The sequence below is a fragment of the Felis catus genome, chromosome C2 (assembly GCF_018350175.1).
Source record: "Felis catus isolate Fca126 chromosome C2, F.catus_Fca126_mat1.0, whole genome shotgun sequence".
NCBI classification, from domain to species: domain Eukaryota; kingdom Metazoa; phylum Chordata; class Mammalia; order Carnivora; family Felidae; genus Felis; species Felis catus.
Genome location: NC_058376.1, coordinates 131,094,890 through 131,110,290, shown reverse-complemented (window position 1 = coordinate 131,110,290; position 15,401 = coordinate 131,094,890). Strand labels below are relative to the sequence as shown.

The 15,401-nt window shown below is 40.4% G+C and overlaps 1 protein-coding gene and 1 non-coding gene across 21 annotated transcripts in view; one reads left to right on the top strand and one right to left on the bottom strand.

Annotated features, from left to right (window-relative positions):
- NEK11 (NIMA related kinase 11) overlaps positions 1 to 15,401 on the top strand; it is a 281,142-nt gene that overhangs the window by 250,040 nt on the left and 15,701 nt on the right. The window lies entirely within an intron of this gene.
- LOC111556421 lies at positions 224 to 326 on the bottom strand. Its single transcript, XR_002735901.2, has one exon. It is a non-coding gene; the product is annotated as a U6 spliceosomal RNA (small nuclear RNA).

Here is a 15,401-nt window from a genome sequence, read left to right as displayed (position 1 = left end):
AACCATCCTCCCCAGTATGTCTGACTTGCCCCACACCACACATTTCCAGGTATTTCCCACAACATTCTGCTTCTGAGTTTTTTCCATCTTTATTGAGATATATTTGACGTAGCGTTACGTAAGTTTAAGGCGTACAACGCGATGGTTTGCTATATGTATGTTTTGTGGCGTGATTGCCACGACAGGCTTCGTTTATACGTCCATCACCTCTCACAGTTACCATAAAAATATAAGACGAGTCACAAATCTGTGTGCCATCTTATGCAGAAGCCCTGCTAATCTCTGTGTCATTCCAATCTTCGCCCATATGCTGCCAAAATAAGCACTTTGCTTCCATCTGAAGCCCATTTCCTGCTTTCTTCCCATTCCCTAAATGCCACATAAATTCTTCACTGGCCTTCACCTTACCCTGACTTTCCCTCTGTCTCTTTTCCCATTAGATAAAATAATAAAGATGGAAGGCAGAAAGGGGGGAGGAAAGAGAAGGAAAAAAATGAAAAAAGGAAGGTAGGAAGGAAGAAAAATTGGAAAGGGATGTAGGGAAGGAGAAAAGGGGACCTCATTTACAATCATGCCATAGTATGGTTGGGGTTCATGAGATCTATTTCAAACACATACACATATACACATAAATACAGTTGGTCTTTAAGCAATGCAGGAGTTGGGGCACCAACCCCCCACACAATTGAAAATCTGCATATGATGTTGACTCCCCAAGAGTTAACTAAGAGCCTAGAGTTCAAGGGAAGCCTTACCAATAACATCAACAGTCGATTAATACATATTTTGTATGCTGTAAGTGTTATATACTGTATTTTACAATAAAGGAGGCTAGAGAAAAGAAAACATCATTAAGAAAAATCATAAGGAAGAGAAAATACATTTGCAGTACTATACTGTAAAATATCCGCATGTAAGTGATCACACAAACCATTCAAACCCATGTTGTTCAGACATCAACTCTGTATCCCATCCAGTGTTCCCACTTTATTTTTTTTTTAAGTTTATTTATTTTGAGAGAGAGAGAGAGAGAGAGAGGGAATGGGGAAGGGGTAAAGAGGGGGAGAAAGAGAATCCCAAGCAGGCTCTGCACTGTCAGCACAGAGCCTGACACAGGGCTCAAACTCACAAACCATGACATCATGACCTGAGCCAAAATCAAAAGCCAGACGCTTAACCAACTGAGCCACCCAGGCATTCCTCACTGTTTCCACTTTAAAATGAAGCAGTTACTTTCATACACTGTTGAAGTGAATGTTAATTGGTGCGATAATTTGGAGGGCAATTTGGCAATGTCTATTCAAATTTTTTAAACGGGCATTCTCTTTGATCTGGCAATTTCAGAATTTATCCTACAGAAATACTTGCATACATGCACAAAAATGTATGTATCTGTTGAAGGGTTGTTTTAATAGCAAAGAAGCTATAAATAGCCTAAAGGAATCAATAAGAGCTGTTTTGAAAAATCAACATGTATCTCTGCAGCGGAATACTATCCTGGCATTGAAGATGAAAAGAATTAATGAAGATCTGTGTGTGCTTATGTGATGAGCTCTCTATATTATCAACTGAGAAAATGTACAGAACAATAGGGATGCTATGATCCCATCTGCATGTTATTTTTTAGTGCATGTGTGTGTATGTGTATTCATGAAACAGTTAACAACTTTATTTACATCCAATGGAATATTCTACAGCCATTAAAAATACTATTTTGGCAGAATTTTAAGTAATTTGGGACATTTTTATGATATAGTGCTAGGTAACAAGAAGGATAAGATATTGGTGTCAAGGTTTTTCACCCTCACCTTTCTCGAGTATTTCCCAAGGTTATTAAATATTAAATAGTCTAAAAATATCGTTACTTTATCTATAATAGCTTATTCTTGGGTTTTAGGCTTTCAGTTTTTTTCAACTCATGTATATAAGGTAAATATTTTTTTACCTAATGGTGTTTTCAAACATTTCAAACAATTTAACTTTCCTAAGATAAGTGTCTTGCAATTACTGGTTTATAGGATATGACCTTTTATTATAATTACTGGTTCATAGAATGTGACTCCTGATATTTATTGCCAAATTGGTTTTTATGATCCACAAAGATTTTTAATGTAATATCTTCAATTCTTGGTAATGTGATTGGTTATTAAAAGTCACCATGTATTCAACAAATTTTAACAGATTTCTTTTTTTTATGTTTATTTATTTTTGAGAGAGAGAGAGAGAGAGAGAGAGAGAGAGAAACAGAATCTGAAGCAGGCTTCAGGCTCTGAGCTGTCAGCACCTAGCCCAATGCGGGGCTCAAACCCAGGAACATGAGATCATGACCTGAGCCGAAGTCAGATGCTTAAAGGAATGCCTGAGCCACCCAGGCACCCCATTATTCAACAAATTTTTATTTTAATGTCTTTAATGTTTATTTATTTTTGAGAGAGAGAGAGACAGAGTGTGAGCAGGGGAGGGACAGAAAGAGGGAGACATGGAATCTGAAGCAGGCTCCAGGCCCTGAGCCATCAGCACAGTGCCCGATGCAGGACTCAAACTCATGAACCTCAAGATCATGACCTGACCTGAAGCCAGACACTTAACTGACTGAGCCACCCAGGAGCCCCTCAACAAATTTTAAAACTTGGGATAAAACAGTTGTTAATGCCTTCTGTGTGCCAAGATCTCTTAAAAGCACTATGCACACCATTACAAATAATACATGATTCCTACCTTTGCTACTTAAAGCGTGATCCTGGGCCAGCATGCTTAAATACTTCATTACACTCTGATGGGATTCATAGAATAGAATCATAGAATATGATAGAATAGTCTTAGAGTACCATGGAACACAGCATGCCTACAGTATAATTGTGATAAGCATAAGAAAGGGACTAGATTCTTACACTTCCCTTTGACTCTTCCACTCCCATATTCTGACTAAAGAGTGGTTTTAGTTTGTGATAGGGAAAAGCTCTTCTTGCTGTGATCAGAGTTAAACCATTACCTGCATTTGACTATAACAAGGAAGTAGAAAAGAAATTCACCCTAGTTTGTCGTGTCAAGGTTTGGCACCATTTATATATTTCACAGATTCGGAAGGTGATAAGCCTCCTTCAAGGATACATATTTTCATCCTGAATCTATAACCAAACCTGACCTTCTAACACCATTTCTCCCTGGCTGCTCAGAATAGAAAAATGGTTATCTAGCCTTCAGAGCATTTGTCCTAACCTCCAAAAACAAACAAAAAAAATCTCCAAGGAAATAGAACAGCCCAGCCTCCACAAACAGCACTTGCTACTCTCTTGATATTCCCTAGGTCAAGAAATTCTAAATTGAAACATTATAATTAGGCTGATTAAAAGAAGCTGCCAATGTTTCGCTGCTCTTTAACCTGTGAAAGTGGCAATTTCATATGGTTCAGCTAAAACCTGCAATTTAATTCTTCCTGTGTCTTCCCAAGTGTATCCCAAGACAACCCATATATTAGACCTAATTGAAACTTTATTTCACACCAAGTGGTTTTTGCAGAAACAAAGAAAAGAAGACAAAATTATTAACATGGGCTTATGCTTGGTTGTCATTTCCCAGTCAGATCATCAGTAAGATAAAATTAGAATACAATATTTCCTGAAATGAAGGAAAAAACGATTTCCTGCTTAGTCAAAAAAGATTTCTAGCAAACCCAGCAAACTACCAAACAAACTGTAATTCATAATCTTCAACCTGAGCAAGGCTGGAGTCTTCCTCTTGAAACAAACATGATGCTGAGAATGTGTTATGAATACAAGATTATTACCAACCCAAATCTGTGCACCAGGTCTCCAGGGATAAGGAAAGGGAAGAGGGGAGAGAGAGAAAGAGAGTGCTTTAGTCTGAAACTGATGGAGGTCCCTTTCCTATGACTCTTATCAGATTTAAACTCATGTTGTAAAAAAGCAAATTTAGTAATTCTGCAGAGGGTGCTGGTATGCGAAATGATGCCTCAGAGCTTGGTAAGCTAGCCTGATTACATAAAAGCCTCAGAACTCTGTCAAAAGAGAATTCGTAGCTTTAAATGCTTTTTGGAGTCTTGCTATTCAAAGTGTGATCCAGAGTTCCAGTCATTGCTTCTCAAACTCTCAAGTGCCTACAAATGACTTGGGGTTTTGTTTTATGGTGGGAAGGGTGCTTTCTTGTTTTTGTTGTTTTTTTTTTCCTTTTTGGTTCAAAAACTTTTGTTCTTTATTAAGAGTATAAACCGTTTCCTAGAAATTCTTGACTTTGGCTAGTGTGAATGAATATGTGAAGGAACTGTGATCTTTTCTCTTTTTCTTTTTCTTTCTTTTTTTTTTTTTTGTCACCATGATAAGTATACTCTTTAGTCCCCCTCACCTATTTCACCCATCCCCCTGCCCTCCTCCCCTCTGGTAACCATCAGTTTGTTCTCTATAGTTAAGAGTCTGTTTCTTGGGGTGCCTGGCTGGCTCAGTCAGATGAGCATGTGACTCTTGATCTCAGGGTCCTGACTTCAAGCCCTATGTTGGGTGTAGAGATTAGTTAAATAAAAACTTAAAAAAAAATCTGTTTCTTGGTTTGTCTCCCTTTCTTTTTCTCTTTTTTCCTTTGCTCCTTTATTTTGTTTCTTATATTCCACATATGAGTGAAATCATATGGTATTTGTCTTTCTCTGACTGGCTTATTTTGCTTAGCATTATACTTTCTAGATCCATCCATGTTGTTGCAAACAGCAAGACTTCATTCTTTTTTCTGACTGAATAATATTTCATTATATATATAATATATATAATTATGGATAAATATGGATATATATGTACATATATTTACATACCACATCTTTATCCATCCATCAATGGATACTTGAGCTGTTCCATTACTTTGGCTATTTAAATAATGCTGCAGTAAACTTAGGGATGCATGTATCCCTTTGAATTAGCGCTTTTGTATTTTGGGGGTAAATACCCAGTAGTGCAATTACTGGATCATAGGGTAGTTCTATTTTCAATTTTTTGAAGAACCTCCATACTGTTTTCCACAGTGGCTGCACCAATTTGCATTCCCACCAACAATGCACAGGGTTCCTTTTTCTCCAAATCCTTGACAACACTTGTTGTTTCTTGTGTTTTTTTATTGTAGCCATTTTGACAGGTGTGAGGTGATAGCTTATTGTAGCTTTGATTTGCATTTCCCTGGTGATGAGTGATGTTGAGCATCTTTTCACGTGTCTGTCCGTCATCTGTACGTCTTCTCTAGAGAAATGTCTGTTCGTGTTTTCTGCCCATTTTTTAATTGGATAATTTGTTTTTTGGGTGTTGAGTTGTATAACTTCTTTATATATTTTGGATACTAACCCTTTTATCGGATATGTCATTTGCAAATTTCTTCTTCCGTTCAGTACCTTGCCTTTTATTTTTATTTTTTTAATTTTCTTAATGTTTATTTATTCTTGAGAGAAAGAGACAGAGCATGAGCAGGGGAGGGGCAGAGAGAAAAGGAGGCAAAGAATCCAAAGCAGGCTCCAGGCTCTGAGCTATCAGCACAGAGCCCAAAGCAGGCTCAAACTCACAAACTGCAAGATCATGACCTGACCTGAAGTCAGATGCTTAACCAACCCAGGCGCCCCTGTTTGTTTTTAAGTTTGTTTCTTTGTTTGTTTGTTTGTTTGTTTAGACAGGAATAGAGAGAATCTCAAACAGGCTCTGCGGGACTTGATCTCATGAACTTCTAACACCATGTTGAATAAAAATAGTGAAAGTGGACATCCTTGTCTTATTCCTGACCTTAGGGGAAAAGGTCTCCATTTTTCCTCACTGAGTATGATGTTTGCTGTGGGGTTTTCATATATGGTCTTTATTATGTTGAGGTATGTCCCCTACAACCCTACTTTGTTGAGAGTTTTTATCATGAATGGATATTGTACTTTGTCAAATGCTTGGTTTTTATCCTTTCTCTTATTGATATGATATATCATGTTGATTCATTTGCAAATATTAAACCACCCTTGTATCCCAGGAATAAATCCCACTTGATCATGGTGAATGATTTTTTAAAATGTATTGTTGCATTCATTTTGCTAGTATTTTGCAACTATTTTTATCAGATATATTGGCCTATAGTTCTCTCTTTTGTGTGGTGTCTTTATCTGATTTTGGTATCAGGGTAATGCTGACCTCATAAAATGATTTTGGAAGTTTTCCATCCTCTTCTATATTTTGAAAGAATTTGAGAACAGGTAGTAACTCTTGTTTAAATGTTTAGTAGAACTCACCTAAAGCTGTCTGGTCCTGGACTTCAGTTTGTTTGGGTCTTTGTTATTACTGATTCAATTTCGTTGCTGGTAATTGGTCTGTTCAAACTTTGTATTTCTTCCTGTTTCAGTTTAAGAAGGTTATATATTTCAAGGAATTTATCCATTTCTTCTAGGTTATCCAGTTTGTTGGCATGTAATTTTTCATAATATTCTCTTACAATTATTTGTATTTCTGTGGTGTCAGTTTTCTTTGTCCTCTTTCATTAGTGATTTTGTTTATTTGAGTTCTCTCTTTTTTTGTTTTTTTTTTTTGTTGTTGTTGTTATTGACTCTAGCTAGAGGTTTGTCAATTTTGTTGATCTTTTCAAAGAACCAGCTCCTGTCTTCATTGATCTGTTCTATTGTCTTTTTAGTGTCGTATCATGTATTTCTGCTCTAATCTTTATTATTCCTTTCCTTCTGCTGTTTTTGGGGGTTTTGTTTGTTCTTCTTTTTCTAGCTCCTTTAGGTGTAAGATTAGGTTGTTTATTTGAGATTTTTCTTGCTTCTTGAGATAGACCTGTATTGCTATAAACTTCCCTCTTAGAACCACTTTTGCTGCATCTCAAAGGTTTTGGATCCACTGTGATCTTGTTAAATGCGGACTCTGATTGAGTAGGTCTGGGGTGGGATCTAAGATTCTGCATTTCTAACCAGCAGTTCAGAGATGTGATGCTGCAGGCAGGACCCCGTTTTGAATGGTGAGGTTTCAGAAAAGCAACCTCCTGATTGCCCCTGCTCCTTTTTTTAAAAATTTTTTTTAACGTTTTACTTATTCTTGAGAGAGAGATGGAGCATGAGCAGGGGAGGGGCAGAGTGAGAGAGGGACACAGAATCTGAAGCAGGCTCCAGGCTCTGAGCTATCAGCACAGAGCCCGGACACAGGGCTCGAACCCACAAACCATGAGATCATGACCTGAGCCAAAGTTGGACACTTTACCGACTAAGCCACCCAGGCGCCCCAACTCCTTTTTTTTTTTTTTTTAAATCAACAGTCTCCTTTTTTTAAATCAACAGTCTCATCTTTCAGGTCTCATACTGAGCTCAGCTGAGTCAGGAGGCTCAGCTCCCCTTCAGTGTCCTTGCTCTTTCCTCATTCAAATCTTCCTACCTATAAAACGGGGTTAACAAACCCATGCCAAGTCCATTGAGGCAGAATCATAGACTTTCCCAGTAGGATGAAATTTGGAGATTATCTGGTCCAGCCCTTCCCCCTGCCACCCCCACCCCGGCCTGTGCCTGAAGGCCCCTACCTGAGATCCTGCTGATGGAGTTTGACTTCTCCTGTCCCACTGGACTCCTGGAAGCCCTGCACGATATGGGCCTCTTGCAGATACTTTCAAACAAGTGAAAGGAGCTAAAACGTCCATTTCTCAAAAACACTCGGCAAACGTCACCTAAATGAGGGATCTTCTCCTTTGGCTTCAGGACAGGAGACAATTAAGAAACCCAGTGTTTCCAAGTGAAAGGCATTAGGAGGTTCCTGCCTGTCCTGCCCGCTCCCCACAGCATGTGAAAGCCCAGCTCAATTTTCATTTGTCCCAACCTGCCGAGAGCAGCTGTCAGCTTCGATTATTGTTTTGCAAACTCATTTCAGCCTTTTAATGCAATTCATGGGAGAATGAGGTATCGATTCCCCATTCTCAGTTGTTTTTCCTAAGGCCGGCACCACATTGGCCTTCCTGGTGTCTCTCTGTCTCCTCCCTCCCTCTCTCCTCATTGCTCTGGAATGCATGTCACATTCCTGGTAAGCGTGCTGTGATAAACCCCTCCATAGTCATCGAAGGAGAGGTATAATAAAGGCAATGTATGAACATGTTTGAGAGACAAAGTGATGAAAATCATCATTTTTTGTTTATGGAGAAATGTTTTAATTTAGACATAAAATGATACAATTCTAATGTAACTATGCCTCAGGGGTCAGGACTGGAAAGGGGTGTTCTCATTTAAGGAGTCTGCTCTCTTTTGTTCTTTGAATTGTTGTAGCACCATTTTAAAAGTCCAGCAGGTCCTCTTGGCACTGAGAGTCCCGATGACAATTTAGCCAGTAAATTTCACACCATGTGTGGGTAATTCTATGATTTATTGTCCAAACTGGGGCACTTTTGACAGTGGAATGGGTACCACTGGTGATTATACTCCCGTGCCAGGCACACACTGAGACTATCTCAGGTTATTGCAAACATGGACAGCTTGTAATGTGGGACCCAGTGACAGTCTGGATCCTCTCTGCATTGAGAAGTAAATCTGTCCAAGAAAAACTGCACCTAACAGAATTAAACAGGCGAGGAAGATTTTTTAAGACTGTTGCAATAGGGGAGAGAGAGATTGAACTCAGCCCCACACAACACACAAGCAGGGGATTTATGGTCAACGGGCAGTATTAGTGGGGTCAGTGTATGGAGAGTTACTAATAGGAACTAGGTTAGGTATCAAGGGTAGGGACTGACTAAAGTTTGGTCAAGGAGGGAGCCCTTGGAGAATCTCACCAAATGACAGGCAGCTTTTGAAATTCACTCTTCTCCCAGGAAACTCATAGTTTCCCACATCCTGTCCCCAACAAATTCTTCCAAACATATTAATGTTCTAGTTTCTTTTCCTTTGTGATTTCTTTTTATTTTCCTTTGCAAATCCAATTATTCTTATTGTGTTTGAATAGGAAATTTATGTTAGTTTCAGGTCTTTTGCTTCTACTTCAGCAAAGCTGTGGTAAAAATGACTTTTGAAAAATAAAAAATGTGGTTTGAATTGATCAAGGGAAACACAGTTATAATTCAGCTAGGAAGGACTTTGTTGAGCAGTCAACATTTCATGGTACATGGTTTAGGGGGGCTTAGTGAATAGAAGGAAAAGCAAGGGAATTTACTTTTTCTATATTTCATATGTATGGCCATCACACTGGGGGCCCAGGATAGGACCCACTGTCCTTAGTCCCATTCTGGAATCACTGCTTTTGTCTATACAATGAAAGTGTTTGACTAGATGAACTCCTTGGTAACTTACAGGGCTTTTCAAAAGTTCCAAGTTCTAATTTTTAAATCATTCTATCCCTCTCTGGATTATATCTTCTTATTATAAACATCCATCTTGATGCTATTATAAATGGTTATCTTGATGAACAAATATGAGTGATGGGACACCAATCTGACAATAATGATGTCAGGTCAGAACTGTGTCTGAAGAGCTGAGTTTCCCAGGTGTGTTTATGTTTTGTAATTTAAGATATAATGAATCCAAGGAGATGCGTGCAAGAATGTTTGTAGCAGCCTTATTAGTAAAGGTGGGCAGGGGGTGGGGGAGAAACAGAAACAACCCGAAATATACTTCAGCAGGTGAACGAATATAGAAATAGTCATGGAACGGCACACAGTGAAAATCAATGAACTACAGAAGTGAAGGGGATAAATGTCAACAATTTTAAGCAAAAGGGGGCAAGGATAAGTCTAATACCACGCAAAATGTAAAACCACACAAAGCAGTTCTACTTATTTCCAAAGAGCCACACTTATATAGTAAAAGTAGTTTTTAAATGCTCGGTGATGATAAAACACCAAATTCAAAATAGTGGTGACCTCTGGGGACTGGAAGGGGTTTATGATTTGGGCAGGGAATTCAGGGAGCTTCAGCTGTATTCGTTATTGCTTGGTTCCTTACACTGGGAGTTAAATATGTGAGTGTTCATTGTATTATGCTTTATACTTTCTGTCTAAAGTACAAACATTTTATACACCCTTATAATAAAGTTAGGAGGATCATGAAAAGATATAGCACAAATCTGTTTGTAGAGATTGGAAACAGTCTCAGCAAACTTGCTCAGCAAGTCTCAGCAAGACTATAACGAGCCTTTGCTATAATTTTTTAGTAGCCAAGGCCAGCAGCACACACTGGAATCTTCCTGCTACCCGCCCTGCAATTACAATATACCAGACAAACAAAACACTTCGGTGTACAATTGCCAAAAGCACTATTGGTCAGATATCAGTCTCTTGAGCCGCAATTACTTGTATATGTAATTACTATTGCCATTTACTTATAATTCATGCTGTTCTGAGGAAAGTCTATGAGAAAACATATGGGTAATGAGATATAAAATTGAGATTGGATGCCAGATTGAGAAATGAATAGTCAACTCTGGAAATAAGCACCAGCTCAGCTCTGTGCTTTCAGGTGGTCTGCACAAGGGGAGAACCCCGACGAGCTACAGAAACCAGCTCAGTAGGAGAGTTGAGTTTTTCTTCCTTCTGAAATTTGGGGAGGAATTAATCGCTAGGACCCTTACATAAAGGGCCCTGGACCGCTTTGTGCAGTGCTTCTATTGATTTGCTCTTGACAGTGGTTCCTTAGTATTCATCTGTTTTGCACAGCCCCCAGCATGCTATGGCTATAGCAGGGCTCAGATCATGTCAGTCCCCCAATGGCCACCCATTGCATCAAGATGGAGGACTCCTTACGTATTCCTCCAGGGCCTGCCCCTGCCTAACCATCTGCCTTCGCGTCCTGTCATCTCCTCCTCCAGATCAGGCCCGAACCACTACTGCCTTCTTTTCTTCCTTAAAGGGCTTATGGTGACAGGGCATTTCCTCTTCCCTTAGTTGGGAAATTCTCTTCTCCCACACCCTGGGAGTCGTGCAGGGGTCACTTGTCCTTACCATTCAGGTCTCCTTTCTAATATCTGCCCTGCTCCCACCCCTCAGAGGGGTCTTTCTTAATTACATTAGCAAGAGTAGCCTCTCTCCTCCAGTACCACCCTAGCCCCAGGCAAAAGGGGGATACTGGGCCTGTGCTATAGAGGGTGCCAGTATGGTCATCCTCCAGTCACATCCTTCCCCGTAAAGCAAAGAGACCATGGGGCCAAGGGGACTTGCATACTCAAAGCCTGTTTCTCCTCTTCTACACCAAGCCCTAGTTACCCCGGGGCCCTACAATTCTTTCCTCCAGAGGGCCCCAAACCCATTTGCGGAGTCTGTGGGCCTCTACCTCAGAGGGCCTCTACTCTCCTCCCATGGGTGGTCTGGGCTGCCCCTAAGGCTCCCCTAACCCTGAGGCAGATCACAGGAGGGCTATCTGAAGAAAGCATGGGTGAATCCTGGACATAGGGGTTGAGGTATCAAATGTGTATGCAAATCACCCGCTCACAACCAGAAACAGAGCCAGACTAGAAGACAAGGGGACAGGCCAACATCCAGGGACAAAGGGCCAGGGGCGGGATCACCCCTTCTGCCCTATTCTGATGCAGAGCTCTGAGGAGTTTGAGAATGCTGAATGCAGACCTGGCCTTCCAGGTCTTTAGAAAGTTAATTTGGGTAAGAAGTAGGTCATATTTTATTGAACAGTTTGTTAGCTTGGTTCATAACTTTTCATCATTTGGACATGCGCGGGCCTCTGTACTCTCGCCACATCCCCATGAATGTTTCCTCTGAAGTGGGGGCCGACCAAGAAGAGGAGGGTGCTGGTTCACATGACAGGGCCTGGTGGTCAAAAGGGGGCTGGCACCAACCATCGTTTCTACCCCCGCTCTTCCTAGGGGCCCAAACCCTCTTCTGGGCAAGCCAGTCTGTCTTCCATTTCCTTTTCATTTTATTTGCAGCACTGATAAAAACCTTGTTTCCTTGTTTAATATCTGTCATCTTCCCACTAAAATACGAGTTCTGTGAGGTCACAAGCTGATGGCAGCATTTCCCGCACTTGGCATGTACCAGGTGTTCATTAAAAATGTGCTGAACGAACAAGTTGGGTGCAGCCTGGTGCCAGGACCACACTGGATGAGAGAGTGACTTAGAAAGACTCTTAAGGGAAGGGAAACAAAAATAATATAGAAACAGGGAGGGGGACAAAACATAAGAGACTCTTAAATATGGAGAACAAACAGAGGGTTACTGGAGGGGGTGTAGGAGGGAGATGGGGTAAATGGGCAAAGGGCACTAAGGAATCTACTCCTGAAATCATTGTTGCACTATATGCTAACTAACTTGGGTGTAAATTTAAAAATAAAATGAAAGTAACAAAATAAAATAAAATAAGAAAGAAAGAAAGAAAGAAAGAAAGAAAGAAAGAAAGAAAGAAAAGAAAAGAAAGAAAGACTCTGTCCCCAAGGCTCCAAGCCTCATTGGGGAGCCAACCTGAAAACAAACAAAACCCTTTGCTTTTAGTTTTTCCTCCTCAAGTGGTTAGTTAGTCAGAAAATAAAACTATAAATGTGGCCATCATCAGGGAGCTTCTACTGGGTAGAGAAGCGATCCGCAAGGCAAGTAAGCTCCAAGGAAGGGAAGATACTTTTCTGTTAGCTTGTCTAAACAGATAAGGGATGAGGGAGCTTTTCAACCTGATGACCTACCAGAACTGGTGGGAGCTCATTCCTTCTCTCTCCCTGAAGAGAAATTGCTTGCTGTTTTTCTGGGAGGGGGGAACGTGTTAAACATTATTTGCTGCTCCACTAAAATGTCCTTTGGACCAGGAGGCTAACATCCCCTCAGCTGCTGCTCTCTGCCTTATTTAACCCGCATGGCAGATGGTGACATCTGTCAAACAGTGCTGATTTGGCCACCCCTTCCCTCCGAGGTGCTGAGGGCCTCTGGAGCTCTCCTTCTCCAAGGCCTCACATGGGCAGCAGGGAGGGGGGCTTTTGGCAGCTGGGGGCAGACTTCGGTTGCTTTCCAGACGGCCCCGTGTGTCAAGCATGAAGCTCAGTCCTTTCATCTTTATCCAGGGATGATTGTATAGGCCCCATAAAGCCATTCCATCTAAAATAGGGATGAAAGTATAATAATACTGAAAGCTACACTTGATTGGCGATTTATCTTGAAAAACAACAACTAAAGATCACAAAAGTGATCTTATACTTTGCAAAATTAGGTTACAATTTCATTATGTGCTAATTCTTGGAACAAACCCTGGAGATGCATATATTTTAAGTAAAAAATATATGATATCACCATATTCCTTTTCTACTTGGCTTTCAAAGCATCTATTCATTCATCCAACATGTGTTTATTGTGTACTTATTATATACCAGGCACTGTTCTAGGTAATGGGATCAGTGAACAAGAAACATGAAAATAATCCGTGCCCTATGGATTTTATATTTGGTAATGGGGGTGATGACAGATGGTAAAATATTAGGGAAGAACAGATTGTGCTAGAAAGTAACAAATGCTAAAAACAAAACAAAACAAAACAGGGAAAGATAATAGACAGTGCAGAATGGGGGTAAAAGTTACATTTCTAAAAAGGGTGATCCTGTAGGTCTCTCTGAAAAGATCACATGAGGGCACAGACCTGGAGAAGATGAATGAGGGAGATATGGATATCTGGAGAAAGAATATTCTTGTCAGAGGGAATAGCAGGTGCATAGGCCCTGGGGTGGGATGTGCCTGAGGTATTCAAGGAAGAGCAAGGGGCCAGTAAGGGGGAATGGAGTGAGGTGGGGAGGAAATGAATTTGGAGAGCATGATGGGAAGATCGTTCAGGATATTGTAGACCACTGGAAGGACCTTGACTTCACTCTGAGTGAGATGGGGAGCCCAAGAAAGGGTTTTGAGCAGAGAAGTGAAGGGATCTGACTCATTCTGGCTGCTGAATTGACAACAGACTATAGGAAAGCAAGGGTAGGAGCAGAAGATCAACTGAGATGCCATTGCCATTGCAACAATCAGGTGAGAGACTGTGGTGGCTTGGACCAGGGCAGATGTGATGGAGATGGTGAGAAGTGTGGGAGTCCTGCATACATTTTGAAAATGGAGCTGATAGGATTTACTAACTGGTCTGGTTATGAGAGATGCTGGACTACTGGAATAGGAGAGAAAGTGAGGAACCAGAATGACTCAAAGGTTTTTGGCCAGAGTAGTTGGAAGGCAGGAGGAGCTGACATGAACAGAAATGGGGAAGGCTGCAGCATTAGGATATTTTGGGAGGAAGCTTGGAAATTCAGTTGGGCATGACAACTATAAGATTTCTACCTGTTGTTCAAGTGTAGATACAAAGTGAGCAGAATGTTCAAGGCATTCTTTCTTGAGTCTCTGGAAACTTAATTCACAAGTTACTTCCTTTCCCTATGAGGATCCCTTATTTCTTACCGAATACAGGGAACAAAGCCATAGGGATGAATTAACAACTAGGCACCTGAAAGTAACAAGATACTATTATTACCAAGGCATTTTTTTGGACCCAAGAGAAGAGCGAAACTTCTTGAACTGGTGTAGCTGGGGCTTTCTAATAATGTCCCAAAATAATGGAAGTTTCTACTCCTATCTTTCAGGCTAATATATAAAAAGAGAGATAGCCAGAGGGTGGGAGTCAGTAACTCCCAGAAGCAAGGCCAACACAAAAATGAGGGACAGTCTACAAAATAGTCATTGAAGGAGAATAAAGAGACATGATAACTAAATAAAGCACATGATTATTTTGACCTGTATCCTTTTATTATAAGGGACGTTATTAGACAACTGGGGAAACTTGAATGGATTACAGGATTAGATGACAGTAATGTATCAGTGTTAATTTCCTGATCCTAATGGCTATTCTGTGGTTATGTAATAGAGTGCCTTTATTTGTAGAAAATACACACCAAGTATAAAGGGGAAGGAGCATCAGGTTAGCAACTTATTCTCAAAAGGCTCAGTGAAAAAAAGGGTTCTTTGTATTATACTTGTAACTTTTCTCTGAGATTGTTGCAAAGTTAAAATAATACTTAAAATGTGAGGACAGGGATACCTGGCTGGTGTGGTTGGTAGAACATGAGACTCTTGATCTCGGGGTGGTGAATTTGAGCCCCAAGTTGGGTATAGAGATTACTAAAAAATAGATACACTTAAAAAAATAAATTTTAAAAATGAGGATATTTTTGTTGGGCATCTTCTTCCAAGCTCCTGAGAGAGATAGATAATTATAAGGCACCCAGAGCAGTCAATATTGATGGGTAAATAAATAGATGAGATAAAATATATTGTTTGCAAATTATAAGTAAACAGGAGAGGAGGTCAGTCAGTAAAGGAATTTGAAGGATGAGAGATTGAGTTTGGAGAAAATAGGCAGGGGAGAAAGTGCTCTCTTGTAGTTTAATGAAGTTTTTAGCTGGGGAATCAGCCAAACACATGTTGGAGGTAGGCTCCAGGAAGCTGGAGCTCCT